Source organism: Pan paniscus, chromosome 14 (genome assembly GCF_029289425.2).
Source record: "Pan paniscus chromosome 14, NHGRI_mPanPan1-v2.0_pri, whole genome shotgun sequence".
In the NCBI taxonomy this organism is placed as follows: Eukaryota; Metazoa; Chordata; class Mammalia; order Primates; family Hominidae; genus Pan; species Pan paniscus.
Window position 1 is genome coordinate 33,463,235 of NC_073263.2, and position 14,055 is coordinate 33,477,289.

The window sequence follows — 14,055 nt, forward strand, 5'->3', positions numbered from 1 at the left end:
GTTAAAATGACAATACTACTCAAAGAAATGTACAGAATCAATGCAATCCCTATCAAAACGCCAATGACATTCTTCACAGAAATACAAAAAGCAATTATAAAATGTATATGAAACCACAAAAGACTCTGAACAGCCAAAGCAATCCTGAGAAAAAAGAACAAAGCGGGAGGCATTACACTACTTGACTTCAAAATTTACTACAAACCTATAGTAACCAAATCAGCATGGTACTGGCATGAAAACAGACACATAGACCAATGGAACAGAGTAGAGAGCCCAGACATAAATACATGCATTTATAGCCAACTAGTCTTTGACAAAGTTTCCAAGAATGTACAATGGAAAAAAGGATAGTCTCTTCAATAAATGGTGCTGAAAAACCTGGTTAACTATCTGCAGAAGAATGAAACTAGATTCCTATCTCTGTCTATCACCATATAGAAAAAAAAACTAAATGTATTAAGACCTGTATTAAATCTAAGGCCTGAAATTATGAAATTAGTAGAAGAAAACTCTGGGGAAACACTCCAAGACATTGATCTGGGCAAAGATTGTTTGTGTAAGACTTCGAAAGCACAGGCAACCAAAGCAAAAAAAGGACAAATGGGATTACATCAAGTTAAAAAGCTTCTGCACAACAAAAGAAACAATCAACAAAGAGACAACCCACAGAATGGGAGAAAATATTTGAAAACTATCCGTCTGACAAGGTATTAATAACCAGAATATATAAGAAGCTAAAACAACTGAATAGCAAAAAAAAAAATAATAATAAATATAATAATCCAATTGAAAATGGACAAAAAAATGTGATTAGACTTGTCTCAGAAGAAGACTTTCAAATGGTCAACAGGTATATGAAAAAATGCTCAACATCACTAATCATTGAAGAAATGCAAATCGAAATCACAATGAGACATTATCTCACTTCAATTAAAATGAATTTTATCAAAAAGACAATAATGGATGCTGGTGAGGATGTGGAGAGAGGGGGACCCCTTATACGCTGCCGGTGGAAATGTAAATTAGTACAGCCACTGTAGAAAACAATATGGAAATTCGTCACAAAAATAAAATAGAACTACTATATGATATAGGAATTCAACTACTGGGTATGTATCCACAAGAAAGTAAATCAACATTTTGAGGAAATGTCTGCATTCTCATGTTTATTGCAACCCTATTTACAATAACCAAAAATGGAATCAACCTAAGTGCCCATCAATGGATGAATGGATAAAAAAATGTGGTATATATACACAATGAAATATTATTCAGCCATAAAAAAATAAAATCTTGCCATTTTCAGCAACATGGATAGAACTGGAGGTCATTATTTTAAATGAGATAAGCCAAGCACAGAAAGACAAATATTACATGTTCTCACTCATATATATCAGCTAAAAATGTGGGTATCATGGAGATAGAGAGTAGACCGGCAGTTACCAGAGGCTGGGAAGGGTAGAGAGGAAGGAAGGATGAAGAGAAGTTAATTAATTGGTACAAATATATGACCTGATAGAAAAAATAAGACCTAGTGTTTGATAGATCAGTAGGGTGACTATAGTTTATAATAATCTATTTTACGTTTCACGTGAGCTATAAGGGAATAATTCAAATGTTTCTAGCATTAAGAAAAGTATTTAAAGTGATGGTTATCCCATGTACATTGATTTGATCTTTACATGAAAGTATTAAATTATCATATGTACCCCAAACTATGTATTAATATATCTTTTATGCATAAATAAAAACACATAAAAATAAACAAGAAACAAAAAAACAAAATCTCATGATCAGACTCTTTGCAGCTTCTAAAATGTGATAAATTAATTCATTTAAAGCTGCTTAGTGGAAAAAAGCATGATGATTTCTAGAAGAGAAATATCCACTTCCACCCTAGACCCTGACCCCTGCCCTGCTATGGGTACATTTTTAAAATTTCTATTCTGCCATCCCACACATAAGGCAAAAGCTGTGACAGTGGAATAACACTGATGACGGAATATCAGTTCAGGTTAAAAAAAATGGTGAATATATGGGCAGGAGATAGGGTGACGTGGGTGAAGAAATATGGAGAATATATTTGGAGGCTGATGGAATACGGTGAGATTCATAGGTCCTATTAGAATTAGTCTTCTTGTTTGTTCAAGCATAACGCTGACCCTATCTGAAGCCAGTGTGATTCTATCAGAAGCAAGTGTCTGCCTGCCATAGTTTGAGAATCAGCAATTTGAAAAGGCAGGATGAATGTGGGTGGAGAAACATGGGGCTGTCTTTGCAGGTGACATACTATGGGATTCTCAGGTCTCATAAGGATTAGCATCTGAAGGACCATGTGAAATAACTAGTGGATCATTGTCCATGTCACTTATTAATTATATGGAAATCAGTGGTAAAAAAGGATTTGCATCTGGCAGTAAAGCCTATTGATAATTGATCCTTATTTTATTCAAAAGCATTTAATGATTATAGTTTAATAATATTATACTGTGTATATCAGATAGTTTAGTTGCATATAATGTTAAGCATATCAGTTATACTTCCCAAGTTTACCCCTTATTCATTTACTCTTCTTAATTGCTGTTGACACTCTTCCCCGTCCAAGCCAACATTATTTTTCATCTGAAAGGCTATAGTAGCCCCTCTATGTCTACTTTTGTGAACTGACAGTCCATTATCCACAGAACCACCAGAGGAAGTTTTAAAAGATGTAAATTAGATCCTGTCATTCCCTTGCTCCAGGGGTGTCCAGTGTTTTGGCTCCCCTGGGCCACATTGGAAGAAAAGAATTGTCTTGGGCCACACTTAAAATACACTAACGATAGCTGATGAGCTAAAAAAAAAAAATTGCAAAAAGATCCCGTAATGTTTTAAGAAAATTTATGAATTTGTCTTGGGCTGCATTCAAAGCCATCCTGGGCCGCATGTGGCCTGTGGGCCACCAGTTGGACAAGCTTGCAACCTTACTATAACTCCCTTTTCCACCAAGAATAAAATCCAGATTCCTTTCTGTAGCCTGAAAGGCTCCACACAATCCAACCCCTGCCAAGCTCTTGACCAAATCCCGGTTACTCTCTCTCCATCTTGCTCAGCCTACTACAGAGAAAGTTCTCTGTCACTTTCTCAGGTCTAGGCAATCAGAGCAATAAATCAAACACTGATTTGTAGCATTTGCAATTTCTGTGGTGTAAATACTCCTAGATAGCAACATGATGTCACTGAAGGTGAATTTGGGTAGAAATGTGCAGTCACACTCCATTATAAGTATTTCCACCATACAGAAACAGTAGGTGTAAAAAAAATCTCAGAAGCATAGGTCATAGTACAATGTAATATAACTCGTGATAAGTTTTGAGTGTGTATTACCTTTTGTTTTAAGTGAAATGTATTTACTTGTAAGTTTATGTAACTTATTTTAAAATAACATCTGTGTTTCATACCTAGCTCATGAAACTCCTGAACATTTTACAATAGGTTTCACAAGTGGGCTCCAGCAACCACTCTATGTACCCCCAGATGTCCTCAATATTTTTCCCTGGATTCACATATTTATGCATAACCAAGAAAATGCCTCTATGTTTTGTCCCATGAGTTTTAGCCCAGACCTTTCCTGCGGTAGTATTACTTTCCCTGGAGCCTTATTAGTTAGGTTTATTTCATTATGTCACCTTTCTCTTATGGGAAATGGTTTGGGGTCTGAAGTCCCTTTGTTTGGCCCCTGTGCTCTCTTTCCTTGGTGATAACTGTGATGCTAATTGGTTATCTTCCAAGACTGAAACAGAAACTCGGTATCTCATTTTGTCTTCCAATTATGCACCTGTGTCCAAAATTATGCAAAGAAATAGGTATCTATTTCCTGCTGTGTCTTGTAAACATCCATGTTTATTACACTAACATCGTTTTCTTCCCTGAATTTATGTGTGTGTGCCCACAAGGCTGTTTCAGTACCAGCTTCTTTTATATCTCTTTGTTTAAAATACTTATTTCTGAAATGCTATCTGAATTTGAACATACTAAAATTGTTTATGGTCAATTTTAACTCTTATTTATTTACTGTACCTTTGGGACTTTGTCTTTCTCATAACTGTATGCCCAGCCTCTAGTACATTTCCTGGCATGTGGTAGACACTTAGAAAATATTGACTAAATGGATGACTGCATCTTCTTCCATGCTCAAAACTATATAGTTTCTAAAAAATCAGTTGTTCTGCCTGACTTTCCTGTTTTTTTCTTCCTAATGGCACCACTCATTTTTTGATTGCCAAAGCTCAAACCCTGAGTTTTCTTATGAGCATCTTTCTTTCACTCCCAGTTGTCACCAGTCTTGGTAGTGTCCCAACATGTGTTCTCCCTTGGCCCCTGTACATTCTTTTTAACTCTGCCACTGGCCCATCTCAGAGCCTTATCATCATTCACTAGGCTACTGTTAACTCTCTTCTAATTAGTTTTCCTACCTCCAGTCTTTCTTCACATTAATCCATCTTCCTGGTGTCAGAGGAACCCTCCCGAAGCAAGGCCAGATCATGTCACATCCTTTAAAATGGACCAGATGGCTCTGAAAGCGTCAGGATAGAGTCCAGATTCCCTCACGTGCCATTCAGGCCCTTCCACAATCTGGCCTTAATCTGCCTGCCCGCCCTTCTCTCGCCGCAATTTCTTCCACATTTAACATGCCCACGTCTCCCAGGTGACTTCCTCAGAACACCGTTTCCTCAGAAAGTAATGGAGGTTGCACTGAACACATTCCCCATGGCCAAATAAGCTGGGGAGGCAATTCTGGCCTAAACAGCTGGTGAGACTTCTCAGAGCCTAAGTATGTTGAAAAATAAGACCGAACAATATGTTGTTTGGGATACACATTTAGCAAAACTGTAGAGAAAAACAATGGAATGATAAATACAAAATTGAAGGCAGCAATTATCTTTGGTGGAAAGGAGAGAGCTGTGACCAGAGAGGGATATATCAGTGGCTCCAATGATGTTAGAAATTGTTCTGTATCTTAAGCAAGGTACTGGGTATACGAGTGCATGTTATTTGTTATTATGTTGCTTTTCACATTTTAACATCTCTGAAATCAGGATAGTTCTACAATCACAGATAGCCAGGTGACAATTGTGCTGTAGTTGTCTTTACAACTACAGCACAATGATGTTAGAAATTGTTCTGTATCTTAAGCAAGGTACTGGGTATACGAGTGCATGTTATTTGTTATTATGTTGCTTTTCACATTTTAACATCTCTGAAATCAGGATAGGCCTACAATCACAGATAGCCAGGTGACAATTGTGCTGTAGTTGTCTTTACCTTAAAAACATCATCGCTGATTTCTTTCACTTGTGTTCTCTTTTTTTTTTTTTTTGCATGCATGAGTGTCATAAGGCAAAAAATCTAAGCCTGAAAGACCTCTTTTGTTAAGTATAAAATAAAAATCTAAATGGCAAGAAAATAATTCATCTATGAGTTTATAACAATATCTACATTCTTGTTTTATGGAAACTATAGGGTCTTCAGGGTTGAAGCAGTTTTCCCACAACCTCTTCCCCTATAATAGTCAATGTTCATGGTACAGATGATTGCTACAATATGAAGCTCAGTGTCTTACACCTAGTAAGTGCACTCTAAATATTATTTATTGGATTTCCAGTGACTATATTAATATTGAACTCAAATGATTCACTAACATTCTTCACCAAATCTGGTCATTTTCAAAAAATAAAAAATAAAAACAACAACAAAACAAACAAACCAAGAACAGTGATTGGAAAACCCACTTTGATAAATGTCTGACCTGATAAGACAATCCATATCTATGTGCTAATAGGAAGAAGTCTTAAAGGCATATTGATACTACTCTTCTCTGAACTGTTTCTGTGCTTAGTTTTCTATGATGTGCCATGTAGTGAATTTTGTCTTCACAAATTACTTCTGTTTTTAACATAAAAATCATAATATCCTTGAGGGATTGTGGCTTATATTTTAGCACTACTTATAATGCTATGCATACAGTGTTACTTAATCTGTTGTTTGATTAATGATTCTGTTTGTGTAAGTGTCACATTGATCATATCCTCAAAACACAGTTCTTAGGCTGTAATTCAGCTCTGTTCTTATTGCCACAGCATCTTAAAATTCTACCTGTGAATCTAAATTGGAAGTCATTCTGTAGTGTGTGATTCTTATTTATTTGGCTTATAGTAAATCAAGAGAGATTGATTGGTAGTTTAATAAACCGATTTATAAGAAAGTCCCCAGTCATTGTGTCTACTGACCTTCAAGGTAAGAATGTTGGTTTGACCAGTTGTAGGTTCAGTAACATTGGATCCAGCTTTCCAGGAGATACCCAGAATCTCCATATGACTAAATATGGACTTCTAAGATTCATGTAGACACTACCTATTCTGATCATCACTTTCCATGAAGACACAAGTCTCAAATTATATTTTAATAGAATCAGCCATCATCTTGCAGTCTGTTTAACTGTTGACTTTTAATTTCATTTGCATATATTCCCTTTTATGAAAGGGCTACTCCTTTTCCTTGGTTCACTTGTGATCTTTATTTTTTTGTTACATGCTTTTCTTGCTGTTGAACAAGGTTTAAATTGGATCACTGATCTAAAATATTCATTTTGAAAATTACTTCACAAAAAATTAAAAGATTAATAGTTAATGCTTTCAACTGTGGTCTGTAGTGAGGGCCAAATGGTATTAAAATTTGTTCTTCCTTGTCATTCTGTTCTAAATAATATCTATTAGGATGATTAGTACCAAAGAAGCGATTTTGCTCTGTTGTCCAGGCTGGAGTGCAGTGAAGTAATCATGGTTCATTGCAGCCTCTGTGTCCCGAGTTCAGGTGATCTTTCCACCTCAGCCTCCCAAGTAGCTGAGACTACAAATGCATGCTACCATGCGTGGCTAATTTTTAAAAATTTTTTTATAGTGATAGGGTCTCACTATGTTGCCCAGGAGTTCACTGGGCCCGAATGATCCTCTTGCCTCAGCCTCTCAGAATGCTGGGATTACGTACGTGAGCCACTGCCACTAGCTGTGATCTGTATTTTTCTGTTGCTCACATACCACTGTAGTGCTAACCATTTACTGAGTTCTGGTTCTAATCATTTGTGGGGTAGAGACTTTGGGTAATATGTTCTATTCCTAAACCCTTGCTTTTGGATTGTGAAAATGGAAGACTATTTAGAAGTGGAAACAATTGAGTTGCAATCTTTATACACCTAAACCAGGACCAGAAATCCTGGATTGCTGTGTTTGCCATTTGTTCTTAAAAATAATAAATCCTAGAACATATTTTATTACCCCATTATTACATATCAAAAATTAAATCTTCCCAAGACAAATAAAATAAATGAAAAGTTAATTGCGAATGTAGCTTATTTCAAAAATTACACTTAAATCTATACCTGAAAATACTTTTCTTTAGTGAAGAAGACATCATTTAAATGTTTCATAAAATTTTAGAATGAAAAACTTCTTGTAGATTTAATTCATTCTCATTTTAGAAGAACAGAATTAAAATTGCTTCTTTGGTTAATTTAAATATTGGTACTAATCATCCTAATAGATATTATTTAGAACAAAAAGACAATGAAGAACAAGCTTTAATACCATTTGGCTGTCTCTAAAGACCACAGTTGAAAGCACCAACTATTAATCTTTTAATTTTTTGTAAAGTAATTTTCAAAATGAATATTTTAGATCAGTGATCCAATTTAAACCCTGTTAAATAGCAAGGAAAGCATGTAATCAGAAATAATTCTTCTGTCACATTTCAACATTAAAGTCAAGGCCTTTTACAAACCTTTGAAAAGTATTTGGGAATAACCTCATTATATTTTAAAAAATTCTTTCTTTTTTTTCATAGGATATACATGTTATATGTCACCTCTCCCTGAGATCTTTTGTAATAGAAAGTCTTCAATGTGTTCGTAATAAAGAATTCTAGGTAATAAAATTTTATTTTCTTTTTAAGGATATGCTGAAAGCGAGAAAGGGTATTAAAGTATTAAACTACTCAAAGAACGCCCCAAAATATTTTCATTAATAAGATTAATAATTTGCACTGCATTTATCTGAAAAAAACCACACACACACAGTGCTACATTAATCAGTTTGGCAGTTGTTTTAAAAGGATAATGTCTTCTGAACAACCTGTTAGAAGAGAGAGACATGATGCAGACTTGGAGGTTCAGCATTTGGAAACCATCCAGAGCATCACACTGAGGAGCCATAGAGTAGGCTTTTGTGGCATAGAGCCCTAGAATTTTTGGAAATTCTAACTTGAGTGCCAAAAGAGCTGTGGTTATCTATGATTTCAGAGGCAGCTCACTGGGTTCTCTATGATGTAGAAAGCTTGAACCCTAGTTCTCACGGAGATCATCAGCTCCACAAAATTGGCCTGAGAATTATTATTATTGCAGAGAAGGAGGGTAATTGTCAGGGTTTGTTAGTCTGTATTCTATAATAGTCTGTGTATTGGTCAGGGTTCGCCAGAGAAAAAGAACTCACAGGAGATACACACACACACATACACACACACACACACACACACACACACGCTTTAATATGAGGAATTGTCTCAAGAAATATGGAGGCCAAGAAGTCTCAGAATCTATAGTTTGGGCAAGCTGGATATTCAGAAGTGAAAATGGTTTAGATCCTGTTCAAGTCCAAAGGCCTGAGAACCAGAAGAGCCAATGACATAAGTTCTAACCTGAAAGCCAAAGGTCCAAGACCCAAGAAGAGCCAAAGTTTTAGTCAATGTTTAAAAGCAGAAAAAGATTGATGTCCAACCTCAGGCACTCAGGCAGGAGTTTCCTCTTACTTGTGGGAGGGTCAACATTTGTTGTTCTCTTCAGGTCTTCAACTAATTGAGGCCCACCACAGTGGGGAAAGCCATCAGCTTTACATAGTCTACTGATTCAAATGTTAATCTTATCCAGAGTAATGTTCTCCCAAATGTCTGGGTACCCCAGGTCCACTCAAGTTGACATATAAAATTAACCATCCCAATCTAATAGCTTTTCTCACATTGCCTAAAAGATGTTGAAACTACCTGTAATATACATTTTTTTTTCAGGCGAGATTTAAGAGAATTAAAAGCAGGGCTTTATGTGGAACCATTAATGTTTCAGACTTGGAAGAGATATTTTAAATTTCTAGTACAACTCTTTCACTTTATCTTCATAAAGATGACTCTCTTGGGGCCTCTGAGGTAATGAGAGGCCACCCTGGTCCCTGACCTCCTGTTCTTAGACACGGGCTTCTCCTACAGTCCACATAACCCCTCTCAAAGCCAAGGAAGGCATTACCTGAGGGGAGGCTTGTTTTCTCCATCTGCTTCTGCTCTTTATTCTGCTCCTCTTCCTCATTTACCCTAAGCTCTTCCTCCTATTGTTCCTCTTACTTTTCTCACTCCTTGTCTTATTCTTCCTGTTTCCCCTCTCCCTCTTCTCTTTCTCCTTCTTTACCTCTTCCTCTTTCTTTTATTCTTCTTTCTGCTCTTCCTGCTCTGTCTCCTATTTTCTAGTGTGGGATAAACTTAATAAATAGGTTGCCCTAGGTTGTTCTGTCTTCAGCCTGAAGGTGAAGGCGTCATCTCCCTGTGATGGCTCCTCTTTTGAGCCATGCTCCCAGAGACATAATCAAAATAAGAGTGTACCTGAGGACTTGGTAACTGCATATGTAATGCCCCTTTGGGTGACACTTGACATCTCATAGGAAAGATTGTTCAGGGCATTTGCTCAGTAAGATTCACATTTAATTAGCACATACTATGTGTTGGGTTCTATGTTAGGCACTTCAGCTCAGGTAGGAGGAAGAGAGAGGTCTGGGAAGGTCTATCATAAAAAGGTAGTAACCTTTTCAGCAAAGGACATAAAAATTGTAGACTAGAAATAATGATAATGATGCTTATATAAGTTTTTCAAGTTTTGTATTATCTCAATGTTTGGCATTAATTAATTTCATTTTTATTATTGCACTTCTTATTGTGTTATTATTGCATCTTTGACTACATACATTAATTCACTTGTTTATTCATTCAACTACTTACCCAATTATCTAACATTTACTTAGCTCCTACTCTGTTCTGGGCATGTATTAGTAAATAAGACAGATTTTTCTCTCAAAAAGAGATAACATAACATAAGGACTAAAAATTTGGACTCTGAAATTGGATGGCTGGTGTCTGAGGCCCAGTTTTTGTCACTCACTTAGACATTATCTTTTCTAAGCCTAATTTGCTCATTGTAAAGTGGGGATTATTAATAGGACTATGGTGAAGATTGAAGGCATTTTGGGAGTGCTTGGCACATAGTAAGCACTCATGAATGTTCATCATTGTTATTACTGACAGCTGGCTCAGAGATTTATGGAAGTAAACCAACAATAGAGAACAGTGTAACAAATGTCAGTGCAAGGAAGCACTTGGCCCAGCTAGAGAGATCACCGAAGGCTTTCTGGAAGACATGGCACTTGAGTCAAGACCATAGGCAGAATAGGAGCTACCTGACAAGGAGTCTAGAAGAGGATATTTCAGGCAAAGAAGAACAGCACTTAAAAACGCAATAGGCTATAAGAGCTCGAGGTAGGTGTATTAGTCTGTTCTTACACTGCTATAAAGAAATATGTGAGACTGGGTAATTTATAAAGAAAAAAGGTATAATTGACTCATGGTTCCACAGGCTGTACAGGAATCATGATGCTGGCATCTGCTCAGCTTCTGGGGAGGCCTCAGGAAAACTTACAATCATGGTGGAAGGCAAAGGGGGAGCAGAGCAGGAGGAAGTGGGGCGGGGAGGTGCCACACACTTTTAAACAACCAGATCTCATGAGAACCCTTTCATGAGAGCAGCACAAAAGGGGGAAATCTACACCCATGATCCAATCACCTCTCACCACACCCCATCTCCAACATTGGGGATTACAATTTGACATGAGATTTAGGTGGGGACACAGAAGCAAACCATATCACAGGGCTTGGAGAAGAGCACTGAAGAAGAAAGGTTTTATTTATTAAACGGCAGAAGTAGACTTTGTAGGGGTCAGTGTCAGGACAGTTCAATCACCCATTTTACAGATGAGAAGACTGAGGCCCAGCTGCCTCTGTTGAACTGAATAGACTAAGGTCAAACAGCTGGTGAATGAGAGAGCTCATTTACACCACAGCCTCCATCACCAGTGCAGAGTCAAGTGGGAGAACAGCCTGCTGTAAGTGTACATGTAGGAGGCAAGAGTTTATGTAGAGAAATTTGTATCAGCAGCTATGTCTCTCCATGACTTATACTCTTTCTTAACTAGCTGTGTATTTAAGGTTATTAAAGCAAGTATTTTGGGGTGTATTATTGTTAGACACCCATCTTAGTCCATTTTGTGTTGCTATAACAGAATACCTGAGGCTGAGTAATTTATAAAGAAAAGAGGTGTATTTAGCTTACAGTTCTGCAGGCTGGAAAGTTCAAGAAGCATGGCACTGGCACCTGATCAGCTTTCGGTGAGGGCTTTTGTACTGCATCAGAACATGGTGAAGAAGGACAAAGGGGAAGCAGACACATCTGAAGAGGGACTGAACCCAAGGTGTGTCCTGGTTTTACAACAACCCACTCTTGAGGGAACTAATGCATTCCTTTGAGAACTAGTCCTGTCTTGCCAGAGTAATTCTCTCACTACCACAAGAACAACACTAAGCCATTCATGAAGGATCTGCTTCCATGACCCAAATACCTCCCACTAGGACCCACCTCCCAATACCATTATATTGGGAATCAAATATTAACATGAGCTTTGGTGCGGACAAACAAACCATATCCAAACTATAGCAAAGACATTAATGCTTCTTCTTGTCAGAGCTCATCCACACTTGATACTACCACTTCTCCTCATTGCAAATCTAAGAACTATTTGGTTGATACAAAAGTAATCACGGTTTTGCCATTAAAAGTAATGGCAAAAACTGCAATTACTTTTGCACCAACCTAATATTTGCAAATTCTTAGCCATGTGATCTGGTCAAGATGAAGAAAGGGATCTGAAGAATTAATGATTTGTAATCAAGAAAAAAAAGTCCAAATCTAGATATACTGTTTTGCAGGTCCCAATTTCTCATCATTAGTATTTATTTAGTCCATTAGTTGTCATTCGACAAATGGAGCTTTCATTAACTCTGGGTCCTAGGTCCTAGAGATACCATAATGACCAAGATGAACTGCCCCACCCCACAGTGATGGTGGTAATGTGACAAGTAAATAAGTGACTGCAAAATAGTGTGACAAATGCAATAAATGTCCTAAGATGGACATTTATTCTGATCCAGAGCATCAAGAAGGGCTTTCTAGAGGCACTAATTTCAGCATTGAGCTTTGAAATAGATAGAGGTTAGAAGTTACTGAGCTGGAAAGAACTGGTAGTTAGGCAAAGGAGGCCTGGGAAACATCAGGGCAGTGGCCTGGAGGCAAGAGGCTGTAAGTGAGGAATGAGAAGAGAGGCAGTGTGGCTAGAATGTAGGGGATTCATTCATCTCTGGAGAGGAGGCTGGAGAGATATAGAAGCCGGATATGAAGGGCCATGTGAACCTGAGAAAGGAATTGAAAGTTAATTCTATGAACGCTCCGGGATCATACAGTATTTATGCAGGGGAGAAAAAGATCAGACATTGGATTTTAGAAAGGTCCTTCCTGCTGCAGTGCTGTCACAGAAGAGATTGCCATAACCAAGAGTGGGTGCAGGAATATCGGCTTGGGGACTTTTATGAGGGTGGCCTAGGGATGAAGGGAAGAGGAAGGATGGGAGTGGTAATTAGCTTAATAACTGGGTGTGTGGGTGGATGAGAGAGAGAAATCATAGATAAATTGCACTCACCAGATGCTACTGAATCTATCTGTCTCTGCTAGTCCTGTTCACAGAAACAGGGGACACTGGGAGAGGGAGAGCCTGAGGATATAAAGAGGATCAGAAGACAAAGGAGTGAGTTTAGCTTTAGACCATTTGAATTTGAAATGTTTGTGGGTCACCCAGGTGTGTCTGTCCAGCATAAAGCAGGCCAGTGAAAATATCAGTGTATGTATATAAACTTAATACCTAGTTATTTTATGATACACTCCCTGGATAAGGAGATCAAATTCCACCTAGGAGCTGGGTGATTTCTCAGCACTCAAAGCAGTCCCAACAGGCTCTAATTGAGCTCAGAGTGCCTAGCCAGGCACTGGGGGACCGGGGGAAGGAGGAGCAGAGAAAAATCTAGATGGGGCTGCTTATGTAAGGCCAGAATTCAGAGAGAAAGCCAGAGGCACTGCGGAATCTCTTCTTCATAGCCATGGGAATAATAGTAAAATTGTTCATGAAACACCAAGTTGCCTGAGTAGTAAATGAACTAATTTTGTGATAAGCTCAAAGGACACAGAAGCTAAAAACATGGACTTTTGAGCAGATAATTCTGGTTTAAACTCCCATTTCTGTCCCTTTCTATATGACCTTAGGGAAATTACTCACTCTCTCTAAGCCTCAGTTTCTTTATCTTTAAATGAGATGACACTACCTAGTTAGATATAAAAACACCTAGCTTATTGGATTGCTGAAGGATTAAGTGAAATATCGTATATGAAGTTCTGGCAAGTTTCAGTGTTTGTCAATAGTGAGCCCTCAATCTCTGGTAGTTACTGTTGCTGTTATGAGATATCCCAAGAAGGCAAATATCCTTGTTGCCATGTTTACTACAGCAGCAGGGAGGAAAGGAGCAGGCAGCCACACCCATTCACATATATGTGTATAGAACATGTGACTATACACGTATTTATAATAACAGAAGACTTCATTATTTTCTTGCTTTAAAACCTTAACCATGTAATTTTATGAAAATATGAAAGAAGAGTGCATCCCGTTGCTAAGTGATATGCTCATGTAATTACTGGGGCAACAGATGGCCAATCAATAGTAGACAGCTAATTGCCTTACAAATAGATTTAGTTAAAGATTGGAAATGATGATAAAAGTGTGTTGTCCTGATGATAGTGATATTAAGGCGGTTCATGGTCAATTATAA

At 37.7% G+C, this 14,055-nt stretch overlaps 1 protein-coding gene across 6 annotated transcripts in view; it reads left to right on the top strand.

Annotated features, from left to right (window-relative positions):
* RFC3 (replication factor C subunit 3) overlaps positions 1-14,055 on the top strand; it is a 212,904-nt gene that overhangs the window by 82,446 nt on the left and 116,403 nt on the right. The window contains exons 10-11 of one of the 6 annotated variants that reach the window (XR_008620583.2): positions 7,882-7,962; positions 10,375-10,605. The exons of the other annotated variants lie outside the window; for them this stretch is intronic. The gene's annotated coding sequence lies outside the window, so the exon portion shown is untranslated. Of the gene's footprint in view, positions 1-7,881; positions 7,963-10,374; positions 10,606-14,055 lie in introns of those variants that run through there. 6 annotated transcript variants of the gene reach the window in all.